This window comes from Notamacropus eugenii, chromosome 3 (genome assembly GCF_028372415.1).
Source record: "Notamacropus eugenii isolate mMacEug1 chromosome 3, mMacEug1.pri_v2, whole genome shotgun sequence".
Classification (NCBI taxonomy): Eukaryota; Metazoa; Chordata; class Mammalia; order Diprotodontia; family Macropodidae; genus Notamacropus; species Notamacropus eugenii.
The window spans coordinates 115,334,865-115,354,044 of NC_092874.1; the positions used below are offsets into that span (position 1 = coordinate 115,334,865).

Here is a 19,180-nt window from a genome sequence, read left to right on the forward strand (position 1 = left end):
ATTAAGTGGGGGACAGAAAACGTTCCAAGGCACTAAGAGGGAGAGGAGAGGGGACATGTAAACAAGGGATGCAGATGAGCTTCACTGGGAAGGAGCCTATGGTAGGTGAAGAAGCAATAAAAAATCAGCATCCAACCACAGGTGAAAGGTACGTATTCTCTTAGTTAAGTCACTATCAACCATTAATAGTTTGAATTAGTTTATTAATCTGTTTCCCAATTATTCAGCAAGTGAAGATCTCATATTGAAAGTTAGAAGGAACTATAGAGTTCATTTAGTCCTGGAGTTCCTAAATTAATTTTTTTGATATATAATCCTTGATTTCCTATGTATTTTATATAATTTAAAACATTTTTCTGGGATGGTGTTTATAAGTTTCACCAGACTGCCCCAGGTCCTTGACATGATCTAGACTTCCTCATTTTACATGTAATTAGAAACCATGATAGGAAAACCAAGGACTAGAGAGGTCATGTGATTTGTGCAAGGTCACGTTAGTGAGCAGACTAAATAGCCAATAGGATGCAAACTTAGGATTCTCCAACTCCAGAGCTTTTTCGGTCGTCGTATTTAAGCACTTGCTACATACGTGCCTGGGGGATACAAAGACTATCCCTGCCCTCAGGGAGCTCAGTCTTAATGGGGAAAACAACATTAAAGCAATTCTGTACAAACTGCTACAAACAGGATAAACAAGCTAATTAACAGGGACGACTGGCACTAAGGGAGACTGGGCAATTTGACCATTGAGTGGAGGATGGGCTGAAGTGGGGAGAGACTTAAGGCAGGGAGACCAGCCAAAAGGATATTGTAGTAGTCCATGTGTGAGGTAAGGAAGGGCTGCAACAGGGTGGTGGTGGTGTCAGGGGAGAGAAGGGGGCACATAGGAGAGAACTAACACAGGTCAGATCTACAGGGCTTGGCAACATTGAATAAGGGTTAAGAGAGTGATACTTAATTTGCAAGTCTGGGTAACTGGAAGGATGGTGGTACCTTTGACAGCGAGTAGAGCCAAGTTATTCAGTGGATCATAGCACAACGTCATTGTTGCTATGTTCAGCGTTTTGGCTCTGCTCGCTTCACTTTGCATCAGATGTTCATGTAAGTCTTTCCAGGTTTTGTTTTGTTTTTTTAATCCTGGTAACTATAATGGTAATAGGGAAATGAGGAAAAGAGGAGGGTTTGGGGGTAGAAAGAAAATGAGTTCAGTTTTGAATGTTAACCTGAAAGTTTGATTAAAGTAGAGGCAACAGGCTAAATGTATACCTTTTTATTATTCTTATTCTAAATTCCCTTTAAAGTAACAGTATGTGGATTCCACCAAGTCAAGTCATTATGATCTGACTGCTCAGTACAGGGATAATCAGGCTTAAATACATTTTACTGTGAGAAAGAAACTTTCTTAGTTGAACAAATTCTAAATTTAGTGAGACAAGACAATTAACAAGGTAGAGTCAGTTGGAATTTATGATTCCAGGCTGTGAATAGCATGTCTCTGTGACATAAGATAAAGAGAAAATCCCACCACTCTACTGGCAGGTATCCTGTCATAAACAGGTCTTTGAAATTGCTGACACAGGAAAGGGCATTTTTAACAGAGTTGACAAAGTTTCAATTGAAATTACAGACCCAGGTTATCTGTATTTTCTTTACCATTAACATTCCATAACATAGTATATGTCCACAAAATATTAAGACATGGAAAACATCCCATTATTCAGAAAATGTCTAGGGTTAATGTCTCGTAAGGAATGCTGTCAGTCCTATCTGCTTTGTTGACATAGCAAAAGGCATTCTCTGAGTTTACTTCAGAGAGAACAATGACACTATTGGCTCCAGGCTCTTCTTAATTCAAACTCTAGCTCTTATTAAAGTCCAAAATTTATATTCCCTGCTTTTGGTCAAAGGCAAGTTGAAGCCTTCACCTGTAGACCAATAAAGGTATGAGAAAAAAAAAACAACTCTAAATCCTTGTTAAGGTCTTGAGAAAGCTGTCTGTCTGATGTCATCTTCTTCAGGCCCTTCCAAAACTGGAGGGCACAGTCCACTCAGGAGCAGGGACAATGGAAGTGACAGATGGATCCAAGAGTCCATACAAAAAATCTGACAGGGTCTCCCAGAAAACATGATTTAATAGAGGAGATGAAACAGTACAACATAGTTAACATGGCTAAAGGCACAAAGAAATAGTTAAGTTTCCCAGCCATGCAGGGCTAGGTTCAAACAACACAAGTTTTTCTCACAGTTCACAAAATTGCATTTTTACATTAAGTCAGGTACAGATTAAAACTTAGATGGCTCACAACAGACTAGTTTTGAAAGGGAGAGTTACATGTCACCAATATAAACAAGAAAATTAAACATGAATCATACAAATAAATGCAATCATGATTTCCAATGGTAATTGACATTAAGTTCCTTGTGTCCCAGTAATCCATTCTTAATTTTCATCTATACATCACTTTTTGAATGCCAGATTTCTTGTGTAGTTATCTGATACCTAGATAGCCTTTCTTTGACAATAAGTTTTATTCTTGGGACAGTTCAGAAAGGGAGTTCTGCTTCTCTGGTTTGGATCTAGAAGTTCCCAGATACTTCTATAAATTTGTACAGTCACTTAAAATTTGTTCTCTAATTTTTGAAATTTCAGAGAATTTCACTTTATATTATTTGCTGTTTCTGTCCTTACCTAAATCTGGTACCTACAATAAGAATCTTTCAGAATGTGAGGATTCAACCACAAAATGAACTCATCTGCCCTTTTAAATTATTGGACAGATATTTTAACAAAGAAGAAATAATTTCATACCATTTTTGTGCAAAACTCCAAATTTGAGATCTTATTACCAAAAACATGACAAATTTTAGAAGTCAATCATATGCATCTACATAAAATTCTTAGAGGAATCAGTCTGATCCCATTGCTTTTCCTCAAAATTTGCTATCCCATTTAATTAGACATTTATCACCTTACGTGTTTGTCTTATTACTTTGTCTTAATCATTTCCTCAATGTTATCTCTATATTATATTTATTTATTTGACCAGGAATATAGGTTAAGGTTGTAAGCTATTCATTCCTGTCTCTCACTTTAGTGACTCAGAGATGTTCCTTTCCATTTATTATTTGATAGACTTAGTATTGTACTTACAGAACTTCTTGATTACAGAAATTTGCTATAAAAGAAAAGAGGGACAAGGTCATACCTTAACAGAAGGAAAGAACTTCCTTAGTTGTATTTGATTCCAGGAATGAGTCATTATCTGACAGCCAATCAGGTAGTCACCAGGTGCTGAAAACAGGGCTTAGGAGTAATCAGGTGGGGAATTTCCTTTTTCAGAAAGGAAATAGCACATTTGGGAAATAGAGTTAAGAAGATCCTACCTAAGCCATGTCCAAGGTTGTCTTCAAAACCTTTCCAAGCATCCACTGTTCTCAGCCTGCAGCACATGTCAATTAGCTTTATGATAATTTGGACAACTATTCCTGTAATCAGAGCTTCAAACAATAGTAAATTGCAGTCCCAATCTTATAGCAAATAAATATGGGCTGGTATACTTCAGATAGGGTCATCTCAAATTTGATTGAGCTATTGATTATCAAATCAAGTTACATAAGACAAGAGAGCTCATAAGTTATTACTGTTTGCTAGCATAACTGTACTAGAATCCTATTCCACCTTGAACTAAGCAAAGAGGTTAGTGGCTAACCTTATAGTTGATGGAATTATGTCTTTGTTTCACAAGTTTGTTATTCTTCCCTAATTATACTCACTCTGGAAGAATGAGATACGTCAGGAATGAAATCTTTTACATATAATAAGTTCAAACACAAATTTTAACTCTGACTTAGGCCATGGAATGACTACAAATCCAGATCAAAACAGCAAGATCTCTGCTTTATAGCTTAATTTAACAGTAAATTATTTTGAAATTTTAGTAGGCCTTCAAAGAATCACATGAGATTTTTTTTCAAAACATTTTCTTCTAAAATTATTTCCCTTTCTGTAAAAACAGTTTAAAATTTATTCTGAGGTTCACTAAACTTTTATGAAGAAAATTAGTTGGAAACTTTTAAAATGATTGATAGCTCTTTCTTTTTTCCTTAAGCAAAAATAAACCTTTAAAATTGGAATTCATTAAAGCTGAATTGTTACAAAAATATCCTTAAGTAATATAAATTTCCAAACTGAATTCTTAGTTATTACAGAATTCCTAGATATCACAAAATGCCTTAGTAAAAACAGCGTTGTGATGGAATCTCACGCTGGTAACAGTAAGAGACTGATCACAGAAAAACACTACTGCTTTTAAAAATCCTTTTAAACAATGAGAACGTGTTAAGATGAGTCTTAAGTAGTTTACATAAAATTCTGCACATGTTCTAATTTCAGATAAAAATAATATTTGATTTCCTAGTAAGATTGCACAAAAGGGCCCACATGTTTTGCTGGTTACTTGCTATTGGTCATAGAAGTTTGTTATAAAAGGAAAAAAGCAGGGATATGTGACATACCAAATATGACAGGATAAAACATCCTTTACTCTGTTTGAATTCAGATAAGAGTGAAATTAGCGCAGACAACTATACCCAAATTCAAACTCAAAACAAAAATAGTTATGGTCCCAAATGCCTTTTACCTTACACAGCAAGTTTCAGTAATCACAGCTTAGAGTCAGATAACAGTTATTTCTGCTCTTATGGAGTTACAATAAGCAATAGAGATTTACCAGGACTCACATTGATAAGGAATTCTATTTAACATCTTTCCTTCTCATATTTAAAAACTTGTCTTGATGTAAAAGCCAACTGTTAAAAATCCTTTCTATCTATTACCACTTCTGATCAAGTCATATTCATTGTTTAGGAACTACATAAGCCAAACAAGTTCCTTTCCTAGGGTTGGTGACCTTGCCCACACGGATGGGTTTCCAGGGGCTATATCAATTTTACAAAATACGGCAAATAGGCACAGACCCAGAAAGGAGGCCGATGTCACTGCTCCTGCCTGCCAACCTACAGGAGGACTGTTCTGAATGGGCAGAACCAATCTAAATAAAGTTTTTAACCCATTCCCTCCTTTTCATACACAGTAATCACTTAACAATTTTAGGTTTCAGCATTAAAATAGTAATCCCAAATGACTTAGTTAACAATACTCCAACTTTGAAAAAAGGTAGTCAATTGTTTTAACTTTAACCTGTTTAACAGGCAAAGGTGAAATCACCTGGTTTTCTAAATGGCAGTTGCAAAACGTTATAAGACAAGGTTAGCAGGACTGATAACGTAACATAAATAGTTTTATGCAATTTTCCCAACATCTTTTAGTTTCAACAAAATTCAGATTAATAGTTGCTTTCTCTAACACTAGTTCTGGATTACCTTGGTCACTCAGTTTTTAAAATCTAAGAGAAATTCAGAAATACAATCTTAGAAATATAGTTTTAACACAACAATAACTTCAGATGGTATTATTTGCATTTCCAGAAATTATTGATCTTATTACTTTCAGTAATTAAAACCACTTCAAAGTTAACAATTACATTAGAGGAAGATAATAATATTGTATGTAACACGTACCAGTCATTATGTTAAGCACTTTACGATCATTTTATCATTTTGATCCCCTAACCACAACCATAATTATTTTTACTTTTACAAATCAGAAAACAGGTCAAACAGAGAGAAAATACATTTTTGCAGCTGGAACAGAGAAGTGGCAGAGAAGCTGGCGTCCCAGTGGTGGTGATTCTTGTAGGCAGAGCTTAGGGAATGCTCACCACCTGATCTGTCCACCTCTCCCTTCTCCCACAGCTGCAGAATTTACTGAGCATAAGGTGATTTGCAGCTTCTGGGACAGGGTGGGCAGAATGTATAGGACCCAGGTGACATTTCCAAGCTTTACCTACAAAGGTGGAGTAAAAGTTGCCTATAAATGACCAGTTCCCAAAGTTTTTTATGATTAATCTCACAACATACAAATCTGCTAAAATGATTTTACCTCAGATGATCTAACTTTCCATTGTAATTCCAGGTTGGCCAGACCAGAATAACAAGGAAAGGTCTTAAAGTTTTGTTTGTTTATTTCCCTAGCTGTAGGCCTTAAAGGAATCTGGCTGCTTGCATTTAAATCTTACAAAATAACAGACTCATTCATAGCACACATGATGTGGACAGAGATGTACGCTGACAGACAAATTGACAACAGGACAAATACAAACGGAGCTCACAAAAAACAACGTGGAGAGAGAGAGAGGGCAATTAGAAGCTTGTTAGAAATCTCCATCATGAATTGGCTATTATTATTCCGAGGTAAGGGGGTTGCAAGAATTCAAGACCTGATAATAAAGGTGGATCCTGCAGCTTTTGCTCAGAGCACCCCTGTGGTTGTTGGAGGGTTGGGGAGCCTTGGTGTCCCGAAGTTTCAGAATATCTTAAAGAAATAGGCCCCATGGGAATAGGTTCAGGCCTCTAGTTTGTAGGTGGATTGTAACTGTCCACTTCAAGACCAGAGCCCTTAAGGGAAAAATGGGGGAGGGGGAATGAGGAGGAGGAAGAGGCAACAGACTTTGAACAAAGGTTGTCTTCCTCAGGGCTAAGGCAAGTAGGGGAAGGACTGGGGTGGGAGGGAGGGCTCCAGAGGAGGTAATCATCCTCCCCACATCAAAGGCCTTTTAAGGGAAGAGAGAGGAAGGAAGAAGGCCAGAGGGGGAATCAGACCAAGGGAGTTAGCCAGTACTTGGTGCTGAAGCAGCTCTGCCAGCCTTTTGAAGCCAAAGGCTTCTTCTACCTTTTGTTCTCCCTCAGTCATTTCAGCAAACCAACGATGAAACATTCCCGCTGCTGGCTAGATGTTTTGTTGGCCTTTAAACTTAATTTGGTTTTAAGATAAAGTAACTCTGACTGGTCCAAAAGAGCCCTGTGGTGGCCAACATAATTTTAGGGGTATCTTTAGTTGATTGACACTAATGCTAGCAATACTTGTACTAATTTTCCTAAGATCAATTGTCAGAGGATACCTAAGTAATACAGAGCAATTTAACACTACTTGGTCTCTGACCCCAGAGTTAGTTTAAAGAGAATTTGCAGACTTAAAACCAAACTAGTGGGAGTCCTTTGGAAGCTGGGAAGGGGAGTACTTACCCTGACCCTGTCAAGGTCCAGGACTCCAGGGAAAAACAGATCCTCTGGTGCCTGAGTCCTGGTGTTGGAGAGGTGAGGAAATATCCATTCTGTTCCTCAGTTCCAGTCCGCACATCATAGCACCATTACCGTTAGCCTGAAGGTTTGGTTAAAGTAGAGGCAACAGGTTAAATGCATACATTTTTATTATTCTTATTCTAAATTCCCTTTAAAGTAACAGTAAATGGATTCCACCAAGTCAGTCGTTATGATCTGGATGCTCAGTATAGGGATAATCAGGCTTAAATACATTTTACTGTGAGAAAGAAACTTTCTTAGTTGAACAAATTCTAAATTTAGTGAGACAAGACAATTAACAAGGTAGAGTCAGTTGGAATTTATGATTCCAGGCTGTGTGAATAGCATGTCTCTGTGACATAAGATAAAGAGAAAATCCCACCACTCTGCTGGCAGGTATCCTATCATAAACAGGTCTTTGAAATTGCTGACACAGGAAAGGGCATTTTTAACAGAGTTGACAAAGTTTCAATTGAAATTACAGACCCAGGTTATCTGTATTTTCTTTACCATTAACATTCCATAACATAGTATATGTCCACAAAATATTAAGACATGGAAATCATCCCATTATTCAGAAAATGTCTAGGGTTAATGTCTCATAAGGAATGCTGTCAGTCCTATCTGCTTTGTTGACATAGCAAAACGCAATTCTCTGAGTTTATTTTAGAAAGAACAATGACACTATTAGCTCCAGGCTCTTTCTTAATGCAAGCTCTAGCTCTTATTAAAGTCCAAAATTTATATTAAATATTATCATGAACTTGAGTTTAAGATGTCTATTAGACATCCAGTCCTAGATGCATATGTGAGAATGGAGATTCAGAAGAAGGTTAGGGTTGGATAAGTAGATCTGAGAATCATTAGCACAGAGAGGATAAATGAATCCTCCACAGCTGATGAAATCATCAAGTGAAAAAGTATAGAGGGAGAAGACTGTCTAAAATGGAGCCCTGTGGGACAGACTGCACCATTAGTGGGTGCACCTGGTTGAAGATCAAAGGAGAGTAAGAAGGAACAATTAGACAAGTAGAAAGAGAACCCTGAGAAAGCAATGTCACAAAAACCAAGAGGGAAAGATTGTCCAGGAGAAGAAGGTGATCAACAATGTCACAAGCTATGAAGAGGTCAAGAAGGATGAGGGCTGAGAAAAGGCCATTCACCTTGGCAATTAAGAGATCACTGGTGCCTTTGGAGAGAGTGATTTCAGTTGAATTATGAGAATGAAAGCTGGACTTTAAAGGATTAAGAAGAGAGAGGAAAGGAAGTGGAGGCACTGATACAGATAGCCCCTTCCAAGAGCTTAGCCACCAAAAGGAGAAGAGGTATGAGGCAAAAGCTAGTGGGGATAGACAAATCAGGTGAAGGATATAGGCATGTTGATAGGAGGTGGGGAGCAGCTACTGGAGAGCAAGTGATCAAAGGTTAAAAAAAACAGTAGAAATGATAGAGGGAACCATCTCCTAGAGAAGATGGGATGGAAGGGATTCACTTGTGCATATCCAGGTTGGCAGCCTCTCCAGGTCAGACAGAAATGAAAATGGGGATAGTGAAATGATGTGAAAGGAGAAATGGAGAAAGGGGGGGAGAGGCTCTTGGCCAATGGCCTCATTCTTTTCAGTGAAATAGAGAAGCAAGAAGGAAGGTAGAGGGGGACCTATGAAAGGTTTGAGGAGGGATGACATTTCATTTTCGAAATCCCCAAATTGAGAATTCTCTATACAAATAATCTACCTTTCCAGACAGTTCACATTCCTTCTTCTGTATTCAGGTCAAACTGACCTCCTTACTGTTCCCCTTAGAGAAAATCCCATCTCCTACTTCAATGCCCCGATTTAGTTTCCTCATTCATTTTTTGGCATGCCTGACTTCCTTCATGACTTAGCACTTTGCCACTTCCTAACTGAAGACTTACTCCCTCCTCAAATGAAGGGTCATGCACATGTTCAGTTTTTTCCTTTTTGTGACCCCATTTGGGGTTTTCTTCGCAAAGATACTGGAATGGTTTGTCTTTTCTTTCTCCAGCTCATGTGACAGATTAGGAAACCGAGGCAGAGTTAAGTGCCTTGCCCAAGGTCACACAGCTAGGAAGTGTCTGAGGCCAGATTTGAGCTCAGGTCTTCCAGACTCCAGGCCTGACGCTCTAACTACTGTGCCATCTAACTACTAGTCATGTACAGAGTAGTCCAAAAGTCTTAGCTGAGTTTTAAGCTATTAAAGCTTAAAGTGACAGCAGTGTCAACGGAGATAAGGGGGTTTATATGAAAGAATTTATGAAGATAACATCTCTTAAAGTAGTTTTGAACTGTTAAAGCTTAAAACTCCACTAAGACTTTTGGGACACCCTGTCTGGTTATATTGTGCCTTTTTATTTACCTGTGTATGTGTTGTACCCTCCCAAGAGATTACTAGGATCCTGCAGAGTGAGACACAGGAAAGCCTAAGTTTTAATGAGATGGAAAAGAGAGGTACCTAAAACCATGTGCAGTCAATCAATCAACAAGGTAATTGCTCAGGAGATGTTTAATAAGTGCTTAGGAAGGGCTATGGAGCTGAATACTGGCAATACAAAGAAAATGCAAATGGCCTTGGCCTCTAGGAACTTATTATATTCTAATGGAATGTCCAGAGGAGGTCTGAGGGCCCTGGGGCTGGGGGTAGGTAGCTGGGTATTTGAATAGAAGAAGAAGGAACAAAGAGAAGGATATTGAAAACCAAACACCCACATTTTGCCTAGAGCAGCACCAGCTTCCTCTCAAATCCTCTTGAGTATACAGACTTCCTACTCACCATGACTTAGCAGAATCAGAGAATTTTTTACAACTGGAGGGGACTTGAGATGATTTGCCCCAATACCTTTAGCTGTGGATCCTAAGGCCTAGAGAGCTTAGGTGAACCAGCCCCAAATCACACAGCTAGGTAGACAGTGGGCAAGTCAGGTCTAGAATCCAAAATGGCCCAGATCCCAACTTGGTCACTCTTCCAGCCAGCCCACTCCCACATCACTCTCTCCTAAATCTTTAAATAGAACTTTCTGGAGACCCAAATCTAAATTCACCCCTGGGTATGGCTGAGTTATTCATGAGGTGCTAAATTGCACATTTAGTGCTTCCTGTTTTTACCCCCACAACTTAATTCAATTCTGTAAGCTTTTATTAAGCATCTCCTTCCCAGTGGGAAACACAAAAGGACGATAATCACTAGGGAACACAAGCTGGTTGTTTGAAGCTCAGAAGGCATTTCCTCCAAGGAAAAAAAATTATAAATGGTGTTTATGTTCTCATTATGGGCCCTAAAAGTTCATTTTGCTCATCACATTCCTGAAAGATAATATTAAAAGTATGATTGCAACTATGGGAAGCCAAGTGGCATCATGGATAGTGATAATGTTTAATATAAAATTTTGGAATAATCTCTTTGTTCTCTCTGAAGCAAACTCAGAGAATGCCTTTCCTATGTCAGCAAAAGCCAGCCAAGGCTGACTCTACACTCCTTAGGAGACCTTTAACCTAAGACACTATATCTTATTATCTATAGACATCTTAGATCTAATTTCTATTGAACTTTGTTTACCCTTTCCTATGTCAGTTATCTGTTTATGGCAGGAAGCCTGCCACTTACTAGTGGTGGGATTTCCTTCTTTATCACTGAGGCATATGTTTACCCAGCTGGAATCCCAAGGCCTGACCAACATTACTTTGTTAATTGTCTTGTCTTACTAAATTTATGATTTGTTCAACTAGGAGAGTTCCTTTCTCACAGCAAAATGTATATAAGCCAGAAGATTTCTGCACTGGGTAGCCAGAACATTTCTGGCTCCATAATGCATTATGTTACTGTTGTCTTTAATAGGGAATTGATTGATTAATTAATTAAATCATAAAATGTATGCATTTAGCCTGTTGCCTTTTCTTGTCTAAGTTTTCAGGTTAACAATAGATCACCGGGCTTGGAGTCAGGAATACTCATCTTCCTGAGTTCAGATCCAGCCTCAGACACTTCCTAGCTATGTGACCCTGGGCAAGTCACTTAACCCTGTTTGCCTCAGTTTTCTCATCTGTCAAATGAGCGGGAGAAGGAAATGGCAAGCTGATGTGGTTTGAGGTTGCTGGGAACCTTAAAATGTCACCGTAGAGGGGGGTCTGCCTGGAAAGAATTCAAACATTCAAACCTTTCAGTCAAAGTAGCAAGACTTATCGTAATGCCAATAGAAGCAGGCGAAATTCTTAGGGAATCTGCAATTTGATGGGGATGAGAAAACGAAGTGAGAAGATCTGGATGGGATTAAAGAGTGGTAAATAGACTGGAGGGACCCACGTGCTACAGTGAAAGTCTGGGGTGGGTCAAGAGGATTGTTAAAAGAGTATTAAGTGATTTGGGGTGGACTGGGCTGGGCCAGATGCCTCTGCTGAGAGGTCAGTGATCTGGGCTTCTGAAAAGTGTTGGAAAATTTGGGAACTGGACTGCTTTCAAAGATATGGTCTAATCCTCTTAGGGGTTCAGGTCCCATCACCCTGATGGGGTGCTTGGACCCCAATCCTAAAATCACATTTTTCTTTAAAAATTACATGTCTCCCTAGGCTCAAAACACTGTCCCAGGCATTTTTTTTCCCAGCTGAAGGACAGCTTGCCCCAGCAACAACCACTATCTCCTTTCCTGCAACGGTAGCCAGCTGTACCTATACAATTTATTAGTTTGAACTATCCGAACAGTCTGGGTACTGGGTGATAATGACATTTACTACTCACTGACCAGTCATATGGATCCTAGACTTAGACATGCATATACTCGCTTATGTTTATCTTGTCTAACGAGACATTGATGAAAGCAGCCTGGTATTCCTTAGTCAGCTCTGACTGCTAGTTGACTTAGAAACATTTCAGGCTTAAAACCACATCTCCAGGTAGCCCCCCACTCCTACCCCGGGCTATTTCCTGATGAACTCTGGGTAAAATACTGTGCAGTAAATACCAAAAGTGCATGTTCCTTTAAGAACTAACCACTCCCTAATCCCGCCCTGAATCATTAGCATATTTGGCACATGTTTTACTATACAATATCCTGTACAAGCTTTACCTGTACCCTTCTAAAGTTACAGATTCCCTAAGAACTCTTGCCCACTGAAAAGTGCAATAAATCTTTACCACCTTGACCTCCACAGTGCTTGAGTCCATGAATTGTTCTCCCGATGGCCCATGCAGGGAACTCCAGCCTTGGAGTTCCTGTACCCCTATCTCTCCAGCCCTCACCAACTCCGTCATTCATCCCTCAAACAAATGAGACCCCAAATTTTTTGGGGTAAGGAGCGATTGCTTCCTGCTGGCAAAGGGTCGTAGCTCTGTCCCTGCCTCTCTGGGTCTCATTCAAGGGGTCAGACTTCAGAACCTGGCTGATGCTGGGTCCAGTGGGTTACAGACCTTTGACTCACTGGGAGGTTGGTTTGCAGCCTGAGCAGTTAAGTAGAAGTTAATGGCCTGGAGCCTGGAGGAGACAAATCTGACCAAGAAGTTAAACAAACAGAAATAACAAATAGGGCCAAACAGGAATAAAAGAAAGGTGATGGGGGGTGGGGGGGGGGGGGAATAAGTATGGGGGCTAGTAGAGAAAGGAGTCAGCCTTTCCAAGAAGAAGATGTATCTTTGACAAGAAAACCTCAAGTGGGGGTCATGAAGAGCAGGGCTCAACTGAACGATGAGAACAAAAATGATCACAACTATCCCTAACCACTCCATTCTGTGACAGTGGACAGACAGTAGGACTTGGAACCATGAGCACATTGTTTTAAATCCTGCCTCTGACCCTTAATGTCTGCATTAAAATAGGTGAACCTCAGTTTCTTCATCTGTAAAGCAGGGATCATAGTACTTGGGTAGATGTAGTATTGTGCAATGAAAAGAGTGCTGAATGTTTTCATGATGTTCATGGGACCCAGGTTCAGATTCTGACTGTGACTTACTACCTTAGGTTTACTGACCCTGGGCAAATCATTTCGCCTTTCTAGGCCTCAATTTCCTCACTTGAAAAATGATTTTCTCTCAACTCCTTTCCAAATCTAATATCTCCCAGGATTAAAATAAAAAAACCCCAAAACTTCCCTAGCTATTTGCCTAGTTCTCTCCCTGTTTTTTACACGTTAAATTTCTCAAAAAAGTACCCAATGGTAACTGCCCTTTCACAGCCTAACTCCTTAAAGTCTTTGATCTGGTTATCTGCGTCCAACTGTATTGACCTTTTCAGAGCCATCCTTGACTGCTGAAGAATTCAACCATTCAGCCTTGAAACTTTTTTCTTCTCTCAGTTTCTGTAACAACATAGTGTCCTGCTTATGTAATATCTCTGCCTTTTCTGTCTTTTTCACTGACTTTATTTCCTCCTCCTCTTCCCTAAATATGGCAGACCTCAACTCCCAGAACTTCTATTGTTCTACTCTGAAAATGTTACCTGCTGTCATGACTTCAATTCTCGTAGATATCTTTTTAATGTTGATTAGCCATTTCAGTCTTGTCTGATTTCTTATGATCCCATTTGGAGTTTTCTTCCCCAGCTTATTTGACAGATGAGGAAACTGAGGCAAATAGGGTTAAGTAACCTGCCCAGAGTCACACAGCTAGAAAAGTGTCTGAGGCCACATTTGAACTCAGGAAGATGAGTCTTCCTGACTCCAAGCCCAGTGGTCTACCCATGGTGCCTCCTAGCTGCCCCATAGATATCTTATTGACTCTCAGATATAGATCTCTAGCCAAGATCTCTCTCCTGAGCTCTAGGCCCCAAATCTCTTCACTGAGTGGTAGACATTTCCACTTAGAACACAGCTAGTATCATAGCTCTAGAACTTAAAGGAGCCTTAGAAGTCATCTCTCTAACACCTTGTTCTACAGGTGAGAAAACTGAGGACTAGGACATTTAAGTGGTTATAAGTGACGAAGACATGATTAGAATCAAGAGCCTTCCTAAGAGTTTAAGTTCAACATTCTTTGGGCTACATCATGCATTACCTCTCCTATCATTTCCAAGTGAATGTTGTCCAAAATTAAATTCATTATCTTTCCTCAAAAATCAAATCCTCTTCAAGACAAGTTTAAGGGGGAAAAAATGTGTTTCTATAAACAGTGCTGTAATTCTCTTAATTATCAGAATGGAAGCCAGAAAGTCATTCCTGACCCAATTCTCCTACCCATCTGGGTGTCCACTAACTCCTATCAATTTCTCCTTTGAAATTTCTCCTGCCTCCCCCTTTAACTTTTATTCTCACAGCTACTATTTCAGGCCCCTTTTGTTTCATATCTTTACACCTAAAGATAGTGAAATAACCTCCTGATAGAGATCTCCACTGCTCATCTTTCCTTTTGCTCTGTCAAGATCCCCATGCCCCTCTCTTTTTACTATTAGGAGACACCCTGTTACCCAGAACGAAGGCCCAGTAAGCAAACTGTGTCCTGAGCTTGGCATAACAACAATCCTTTGCGGCTCACCCTCTGGATGAACTAGCCACAGCAACATCCCAGAATTGTTTCACACGAGCACCAAGTGCTCCCTGCTCTCAGACAAACACTTGCAGGGCCCATGTCTTAGTCATGAAGCCCTGCTATGAATGAAACTTGTCCCATTGTGGCTGTGAGTCCTCATTGTCATACCTAAAGGTCACTGTGCAGCCTCTACTGTATGTGTCAAGGCTTGGCCTTGCTAAAGCAGGTCTCCTCCTAGAGGAGGCCGCTGCACATGTGTCTAGTTTCCCTCCTCCAATGGAATAAAGAGAGTTTTTTGCTTATGACCACTGGTTATTAGTTTTTATTTTGTTTTTATTTAATTTTATTTCTTAAAGTTAATTGTAATTGTGATAATCTGTGTGAGCTCTTTAGTGTTTTTAGATTTACCAACAGTTGCATAACTTCTGTGACTTTTTTGGTCATTTGTTTTCAAGTTTCGTGTCTGACTCTTTGTGAACCCCTCTGGGGTTTTCTTGGCAGAGATATTGGGGTAGTTTGCCATTTCCTTTTCCAGTTCTTTTTGCTGTTGAGGAAATGGAGACAAACAGGGTTAACTGTCTTGCCCAGCGTCTGAGGTTGGATTTGAACATGAATCTTCCTGACTCCAGGCCCTGTGCTCTATGCACTATGGAGCCACCTACCTGCCCAATTTCCTTTTAGTCCTTCCTGTGCATAGCTGTTTGAATGATCTTTGCACTCATCCCTCTGCTGTTCAAAAACCCTGATGGACCCCCTGCAGTCCATAACAGTGGTTGGTAAAAGGTGGAGTAAGGACTGTGAAAGATGACTTAGTCTTGGGGAGGGGAGTAGAACATGGGAAAGGGGCACTGGCCTCACTTCTCTCCCAGCTGGGGCTTTTGAAGATCCAATATGACCAATCATAACAACAGTGTTTTAAGTTTGCCAACTGTTTTACCTCTACTTTCTACTCTACTCTTTGATCCTCACTAAGGTCCTGTGAGAGAGATGCTGGTGTTACTGAATCAAGATTAGTCAATGTGAAGAGTCATTATCCTCAATCTACTTTCTCAGATTTAGTTTTGACTGTTCCTGCACTTGAATTCTTGACTTCAGTCAAACCAGTATGCCCATAAGAGGTGAATAATAATCATTATCTTCATATACAAAATGCATGCTGAGCATGAAGCCAGAAGCCCTGGCTTTAAATCCCAGCTCTGACATTTACTGCCTCTATGGTCTCAGTCTCCCTAGGCCTCAGTTTCCCCATCTGTAAGTTCATGAGAGTAATACCAAAAGTATCTACCTTATAATACTGGTGTAAGGAGTGAATGAGATTACGTACGTAGAGTGCTTTGTAAATCTAAAGCATGATGAAAATGGCAGCTAATACTGACATGGGTGAAGAATTTATGGTTTGACGTGGAAAAGAATCACTTAAGCTGAGAAAGCGTTCCCCAAAGCGTGTGATTGCAGTCACTGCCTCTGTCTTTCATCTCCTGTAAGGCTTATGGTCTAATCCCTCATTCAGCACACATACAGAGAAGGAACTGATCCATGGAGCTGCCAAAAAAAAATGAGAGAAAAAAAACTTTGTAGAGGAAGTTACTACATTGAACCAGAGGCAGGATTTTGAAAGATGTTGATAGGTTATAATAATGAGCCAAATCTAATGAGATGGAATTTAATAGGGTTAAATAAAAAGTCTTATACCTGGGTCTAAAAACTCACCCTTGCAAGTACAAGATGGAGGTGGCATTTCAGGAGTCTGAAATATGAATCAACAATGGCACAAGGAGTACAAAAATGTTCTTATGGTCTTGGGCATCATTAATAATCACTAGCATTTATACAGGTCTTCAAGGTTTGATTCTCACAACAACCCTGGGAGGTAGGTGCCGTTGTTATCTCCATCTTATAGATGAAAAAAACCGAGTCCAGGAGAGATGAAGTAGCTTGCCCAGGATAACACAGCTAGAAGTCTTTGAGGCAGAATCTGAACCCAGGTCTTCCTAAACATCATGCTACTGACCTGCCTATGATGTCACAAATGACGATGTATCCTTTGCCTTGGTCCGACTACAGCTAGAGCATTGTATTTAGTTCTTGATGCCACATTTCTTCAAAGTATCTTGGCACACTGGGGAGGCAAATTAAAGGGAGACTCTAGACATGATAAGAGGATGGAAAATAACACTCTTCTGGACTTTGAAGGAAGCCTGAAGGCACCAAGACTTTCAGGGCTTTGTATTGTTAATAGTGAAAAGAAAAAAAATAAACATGATGGCATTAAGCTGGAGAAAAGACTGAAGGTTTCTGTGTAAAAGAACTAGGTTTTTGGTTTTTTTCTGCTTGGGTCCAAGTAAGACTAAATAAGCCTCTGCTGCTTCCACTTGTTAGCTAGCTAAATATGAGGGCAAGGATGCTAACAGTTTGAAATAGCACCAGATGGAGTGGACAGCCTTGAGAGGTGGAGGGTTCCTCATTCCTGATCTTCAGGTGAACGTTGGAGGACCACTTTTCAGGGATGCTGTAGAACAGATACCACTTGAGGTACCGTTTACATTAGACTTCCTTTGAGGTCCCTTCTGACACTGTGGAGATTAAGTAATTCTGTGGTGGAAGGCTCCCCAGACAGGGCTTCTGGGAGGAAAAGAGCCTGGGGGCCAGATTTTTCTAACGTCAAGAAAATCAGAGACTAGACTTTATTTTGGCTTGAAAAATATTAGCTTCTGTTTACACAGTTCTTTATATTTATAGAAGTTTCTCACATAGATGTTCTCATTTGATTCTTATGTAGTTCCCAGGGCCTCCCAATATTTGGGCCCCCCAAAAGTTACCTCAGGTTCAAAGGACTTTGTGAGTATGGGTCCACATCCACCAAAATGATAGCTTGTGAGACACTACTGAAGAGATTGCTTTTACTTTTTCATTGTTGAGTCATGTTCAACTCTTTGTGAACCCATTTAGGGTTTTCTTGGAAGGATACTGGAGTAGTAACCCTTTCCTTCTCTAGCTCATTTTTACAAATGAGGAAGCTAAGGCAAACAGGGTTAAATAACTTGCCCAAGGTCACACAGCGAGGAAGTGTCTGAGGCCAGACTTGAACTCAGATGGATGAGTCTTCCTGACTTCTATCCAGGTGCTCTAACCACTGTGCCACCTAGGTGCCTTGCTTTTACTAAGCCAACTAGAAAAGACACATAAAGCAAAAGATATTGAATCAAATTGCATAACAAAACAAGGGAAAAGAAAACTGTCTCCTTATACTCATGTCTGCCACTTCAGTAACTTGCCCCAATATTCTCCACTGAAGAAGCAGCAGGTACTGATTGTGCCTAGCCCCGTGGAGGAAAGGAGTAAAGCAGCAGGAATCAGGTGAGCTGCTAGTGTAGAAAGCTACTTCATACCCAGAGGAAAGGGGATGAAACTCCTCTCGGGCCAGTCTTGTCCCTCCTGAGGCTACTCAGGGAAGGAGCACAGGCCAATCAACTATATTTTTCCCAACCCAAATAAGGTAAGGTAATATAGCCCAGCTTTCAGGGTCTATTCATCTGTAAAGGGAGAAGGTCCAGAAAGTGAGTGATATTTTGAATGAGAAAAAGTCTGAAATACCAATAATCTCAAGAAAAAAAACCTCAGTAAAATCCCAGCATATAAAATAAATGAACAAGTCTGCTCTTTTCTTCCCCACCCTTTTCTGGGACTATCATTAATCTGGTTAAGCCTGCATGAAGTTCCTCCATCCAACCATTTTATTTCAGGAAACCGAATATAGGTGTTTGGCAGAGTGGGAAACAAAAGAAGCAATTTTGTTTCCGCAGGGTTAAAACTTTAAGTGTTAGCAGTTAATCAGAGTTGTGACCTAGCCTGGTCAGGTAAAAGGTCAGAAACTTGTGTGCAGGCTTGACGAGTTGTTTGAGGGAAGTCTTTCAGAGAGAACATGAGGTGAGGCGTTCAGGAGGCCTCATTTACCCAATAGATGGTGAGGTGGGAGATTCAAATTTGAAACAGTCTAAGAAGGCTTGCATTGGTCTGAATAACTGTAGCCCTCCCCTAGGAGCTCCCTGTTCATTCAGGGGGAATGAACATAAAAATTAATAAAAGCTTTCCCGTATCGTTCTTTGTTTAAGGTGAGCACGTTTCTCACAGTAATTGTGAAAGATATAAAATAGTTAAGTTTCCACACTGTGAAATCATTGAACCTCAGTCTTGGGGGAAACAGAAGTTGCTTAGGTAAGATAAAAGTCATCAGCCAATCAGCAGCAAACCGAAGAGGCTCAGAAACCATAAATTTAGGGGCACTAAACAAACTGGACCAAGCTGGTTTGGAGTCATGAATGGTCAGTCATTCTCTTGCTACAGCTCATGCTTAATTAACCTTATGGGAAATTCCCCACATAAAATCAGAGCCTCTTTAAAGGAGCATGCAAAGCATGATGAGGAAGGTAGCTACATGTGAAGGGGAAATGTGAAGGATGTATAAGGAAGATTGTAACCCAAAAGGATTGGGACCAATCCTGATCCAGAAGGG

At 40.0% G+C, this 19,180-nt stretch overlaps 1 long non-coding RNA gene across 1 annotated transcript; it reads right to left on the reverse strand.

Moving 5' to 3' along the window:
* Nucleotides 1-1,213: 1,213 nt before the first annotated feature.
* Nucleotides 1,214-16,803, reverse strand: LOC140533227 (uncharacterized). The gene is made up of 4 exons (XR_011976848.1): nucleotides 16,378-16,803; nucleotides 15,992-16,209; nucleotides 7,144-7,279; nucleotides 1,214-5,905 (listed from the first exon to the last, which is right to left on the reverse strand). It is a non-coding gene; the product is annotated as an uncharacterized lncRNA (long non-coding RNA).
* Between the last annotated feature and the right edge of the window lie 2,377 nt (nucleotides 16,804-19,180).